The sequence below is a fragment of the Bos javanicus genome, chromosome 1, assembly GCF_032452875.1.
Source record: "Bos javanicus breed banteng chromosome 1, ARS-OSU_banteng_1.0, whole genome shotgun sequence".
Classification (NCBI taxonomy): Eukaryota; Metazoa; Chordata; class Mammalia; order Artiodactyla; family Bovidae; genus Bos; species Bos javanicus.
The window spans coordinates 98,376,651-98,382,429 of NC_083868.1; positions in this window are offsets into that span (position 1 = coordinate 98,376,651).

Below are 5,779 nucleotides of genomic sequence, written 5' to 3' on the forward strand. Positions count from 1 at the left end.
AGAGCGCATACACAGAAAGTGTGACCATGAGTCATCTTCGTAAGCTTTAATTTCTTACTGCTCTCTTGTGGCCATTCAAATGAACTGTCCAGATGTCTTTTTTGAAAAACAAATCTTATAATATTAACAGGAAAACTTTTTTCAACCAGAGTCATCACATTTAGTTTGTGTAGTAAATTTAGTGTCTCTGACATTTGAACATCAAGGCTAACAAAATAATTTTTTAATTTTTTTATGAGGTACTTACAGCAATGGGGTTGAATAGGAAAAAGGTTGTTTCTTCTGATGTTTTTAGTAAAACCAACCACATTGTTATTCATCTATGAAGTCATCAAAATGCTGAAGTTTGAAATAGTTCTGGCCATTCTGATGGTAAAATAATGCTGTTCCCAGCTTCTTCCCTTATTGGGATTTTGGGGATATCAGTAGGGTCTAAGATTAGTCATCATAATATAAAACAGTTTCTTTTTAGAGAAAACCAATTCAAATACTGTCTATGCATTATAGCACAAATAAGATAAAACTCAGAAATAAAATCATTCTCGTACATTTGTGTCATGTTATACTGCCCATGAGTAGATGGGACCTAGGAACTGAAATCTCAGCAGTCTTAGAAGTCAGAATAGATTGAAATGCTTTATTCTCCCAAGCCTGAGTGTCAATCATGCAAACTATAATGTTCTCTAACAAACCTCTTATTCATTTGACTTCAATTCCTATAAACACAGCTATTCAAAGTGTGAAATGAAAATGTTAGGTGCTCAGTCGTGTCCAGTTCTTTGCGACCCCATGGACTATAACCTGCCAGGCTCCTAGGTCCATGGGATTCTTCAGGCAAGAATACTGGAGAGGATTGCCATTCCCTTCTCCAGAGGATCTTCCCTACCCAGGGATCGAACTGGGGTCTCCTTGATGACAGGCTGATTCTTTTCTGTCTGAGCTACAGGGAAATACTTTAAATAGCATATATATGGGTGTTTTTTGTGTTTTTTTTCCCCCCCGTTCATGGAGCTAATTCTTCCATAAAATGAGGTCAAATGCATTCCAGGCATTAAACTGTAGAGACAGAATTGAGCTCAGAGTGTCCAGGGTTAAGTTACGCTATAAGATCTATATTGGAGCACCATTTCTATGCAGTCCTGGGGGTACAATCAGTTCAGTTCAGTTCAGTTCAGTTGCTCTGTCGTGTCCAACTCTTCGTGACCCCATGAATCACAGCACACCAGGCATCCCTGTCCATCACCAACTCCTAGAGTTCACTCAAACTCATGTGCATTGAATCGGTGATGCCATCCAGCCATCTCAGCTCTGTCATCCCCTTCTCCTCCTGCCCCCAACCACTCCCAGCATCAGGGTCTTTTCCAATGAGTCAACTCTTCGTATGAGGTGGCCAAAGTATTGGAGTTTCAGCCTCAGCATCATTCCATCCAAGGAACACCCAGGACTGGTCTCCTTTACAATGGACTGGTTGGATCTCCTTGCAGTCCAAGGGACTCTCAAGAGTCTTCTCCAACTCCACAGTTCAAAAGCATGAATTCTTTGGCACTCAGCTTTCTTCACAGTCCAACTCTCACATCCATTAATGATCACTGGAAAACCCATAGCCTTGACTAGATGGACCTTTGTTGGCAAAGTAATATCTCTGCTTTTTAATATGCTATCTAGGTTGGTCATAACTTTTCTTCCAGGAAGTAAGCGTCTTAATTTCATGGCTACAATCACCAACGGCAGTGCTTTTGGAGCTCAAAAAAATAAAGTCTGTCACTGTTTCCACTGTTTCCCCATCTATTTCCCATGAAGTGATGGGATCAGAAGCCATGATCTTAATTTTCTGAATGTTGAGCTTTAAGCCAACTTTTTCACTCTCCTCTTTTACCTTCATCAAGAGGCTTTTGAGTTCCTCTTCACTTTCTGCCATAAGGGTGGTGTCATCTGCATATCTGAGGTTATTGATATTTCTCCCAGCAATCTTGATTCCAGCTTGTGCTTCTTCCAGCCCAGCATTTCTCATGATGTACTCTGCATATAAGTTAAATAAGCAGGGTGACAATATACAGACTTGATGTAGTCCTTTTCCTATTTGGAACCAGTCTGTTGTTCCATGTCCAGTTCTAACTGTTACTTCCTGACCTGCATACAGGTTTCTCAAGAGGCAGGTCAGGTGGTCTGCTATTCCCATCTCTTTCAGAATTTTCCACAGTTTATTGTGATCCACACAGTCAAAGGCTTTGGCATAGTCAATAAAGCAGAAATAGATGTTTTTCTGGAACTCTCTTGCTTTTCGATGATCCAGAAGATGTTGGCAATTTGATCTCTGGTTCCTCTGCCTTTTCTAAATCCAGTTTGAACATCTGGAAGTTCACGGTTCACATATTCCTGAAGCCTGGCTTGGAGAATTTTGAGCATTACTTTACTAGCATGTGAGATGAGTGCAATTGTGTGGTAGTTTGAGCATTTTTTGGCATTGCCTTTCTTTGGGATTGGAATGCAAACTGGCCTTTTCCAGTCCTGTGGCCACTGCTGAGTTTTCCAAATTTGCTGGCATATTGAGTGCAGCACTTTCACAGCATCATCTTTCAGCATTTGAAATAGCTCAACTGGAATTCCATCATCTCTACTAGCTTTGTTCGTAGTGATGCTTTCTAAGGCCCACTTGACTTCACATTCCAGGATGTCTGGCTCTAGGTCAGTGATCACACCATGGTGATTATCTGGGTTGTGAAGATCTTTTTTGTCCAGTTCTTCTGTGTATTCTTGCCACCTCTTCTTAATATCTTCTGCTTCTGTTAGGTCCATACCATTTCTGTCATTTATCGAGCCCATCTTTGCATGAAATGTTCCCTTGGTATCTCTAATTTTCTTGAAGACATCTCTAGTCTTTCCCATTCTGTTATTTTCCTCTATTTCTTTGCACAATTGGTACAATAGTAACCACCATTACCGAAGGCATGGCTTCAGGGAGTTTACAGTCTAATCTTTGAGATAGACAGAAGCCCTGAAGGAATGTGGAACTGCAACCATCATAAATACTAGGAGGAAAAGGAATATGAGGAGCTTATCTGGCCAGGAAGGCTGGATGAGGCTTTTCTGATGCTGTAATGATACTGCCAAGATGTCAAGATGCACAGGAGCTAATGAGGCAAAAGAGGAGAGAAAGACTAGAAGGATCAGCGTGCAAAGGTCCTACTGTGAAAGGGAACAAGGAACTTTTAATGAAATAAAACTGTGTCAGTGAGTTGGTAATAATAGAGCAAGAGGGAGTGTGAGAAGATTTAAAGCTGTGGAGATGTGATTTTGCAGGCTCAGTCAAGGAGTCAGTTTATCTTTATTATAAAAGTATAAGAAGGACATAAGGGTTCTTGAAGCAGATAAGGATAAGATCTCCTTGTGTCTGAAAAGGTCATTCTTCTTGATGTTTGGGGTCAGAGTGATGAGAAGAGGGCACTTTGAGAGCTATTGCACTGCTCCAGGTAAAAGATAACAGTAGTAAAAAGATATGGGAGATATACTCTTCAGGGCTTAGTAAGTACATTGGATACTGGAATTGAAGATGACAGAAGTATTCTGGATTATTCCTTGATTTCTAGCTTCCATAACACATTGACTGCTGGTTGTATTTACTAAGAGGAATACCAGAAGGTGACAAGTTTGGGGGAGAAAGATTGGGTTTAAGTTGTATGTGAGATATATACATGAAGATATTAAAAGGGAAGATTGATATGTCAGATAAGAATTCAAGGGAAGAGTCTGTCATGAAACACCATATTTGCATGAACTTGGTATTCTAATGTGTGACTTTTATGAGTTTCTGAGGGCTCGAAAAATGATACAAATAATCTACCTTGTAAAAAATAATAGGAAAATTTAAACAAAAGAGGGAGAGAGAGAGAGGGAGAGTGAGAGGGAAAGAGTCTGCAAAGGAAAGTGAGAAAAAGTATTGGAGAGGATGTGAGAATATGGTGCCACAGAGGTCAGTGGAAGGTTGGGATTAAAGAAGATAAAAATGATTACCACGCTGAGCAGCTTAGGCAGCAATAACAGCCGACAGCTGAAGCATTTACTGTGTGTCAGACATTTCTCAGGGCTTTGCATATATTAACTCCTTGAATCCTCTTACCTGTGCTAGGATGCAGATACTATCATCATCCTCATTTTGTGAGTGAACCACGGAGAGGTTAAGGTTAAGTAACTTGCCTGAGATGACACGACAAGTAAATAAAGGTGTTAGGGTTCAAAACAAGGCAGTCTGACTGTAGAGTTCTGTTTTGTTCACCACTGCCGTTGTTCTGCCTCTTAAAGAGAGAGAAAAATGTGTTTGACTGGAGTGACATGAAGGTCCATCATGATCTTATCACAGACTTTGAATGGAAGGACAGGGCCAGGCCAACAGCCTCACTCAAGTGAATTGTAGAGTGAGAGGTCCTGGGGAGAGGAAGTGAATGCTGCATTTAGACACAGCTAGAAGAGCAGCCATCCAGAATTATGGTGCTGAGAAATCTAGTATGAATCGTCTTAAGACAGTGTCATACAGTTGGACTTTTTTGAGGTCAGGCAACTATGGAAGAGTCCAGAGATTCGGATCATCTCTAGTTGGATATCAGGAAGGGATTCTGAAATGCACCAAGCTCTTAAGTTCTGTTTTCAAGTGAGGCAAAATCGTTGGGTTGACTCTGATATTAAATCTCCAAGTTTAAAAACTATCTTATTCATCTGATTACCAGTCCTATTCCCAAACTCACACTATTTCCAGTTTTTTACAGGGAGTGGGGAGCGATAGGATTCTGTGGAAATTCACTCTGAAGTTAGCGGCTATGAGTGTGTACCATGCTCTCTACTGGCTGTGACTTTAGAAAAATCCAAGTTTCCTGGTTATTCTGCTGCAAAAGAGGGAAAAAACAGTCTCCTCTCAGTATTTCTGGTAGGGTTAAGAATCAAAATACTTTGTTAACTACACAATTCTATACAAACTTTAGGAGCTAATAAGCTGTTGTTGGAAAAAAGGGAAGGAAGGAGAGGAGTGAATGACCCTGGTCTGAGAGTTTCATTAGGCAAGAAGAAATAAAAATCTATTAAAAATGTGGCCACATAGTAGATGTTCAATGACTTTTTTTGGTGGATTAATTGATTTTTTTTTTTCTTTTTCCATTTGGGAAGGGCTAGAAACTGCAGCATACATCTAGTGAGGTCAGATAAGGATCACCCTGACCTTTGCCCCTGACCACGATTTACATGAGCATGTTGGCAACAGAGGGGGAGTTTCAAACAAGCGGTAGTGATAGAACAGGCATTTCACATAAATATTTGTTGATTGATTGATTGAACTGGGCATATCATCAACACTGCAGTGCAAAACATTTGGACAAGTGATCTTGAGAGATTTGAGAGGAATGGGCTTGCCAGCACTTGGGCAGGCAGACATTTCCTGAATAGTCACACTGCAACGCCCCTGATGAATTGCCCACCAGTGCCAATTAAGTGTAGTTGTAGTTAAACCTTCAGGGTGGTAGAAAATGATCTTTAGGACAGCTTCAGATTCACTGGGGAGCAGCCAGTTCTACAATGCTAGAGTTTCACTCATAATTTGAGCAAGAGGTGGTGGAAGATGAAAGACAGCTGATTGATATCTGCACGAACTATAGATTCTTCCTCAGGGGCAAGTCTGAGAATGTTTAAATTTTTAGAAAGAATGAGACTCTTGGCTCTTTCAGACGTTACACAATGTCCTCTGAGACTTTTTCTTCAGGTTTTCAAAAATATCACTTTTTTAAAGTATTGACTT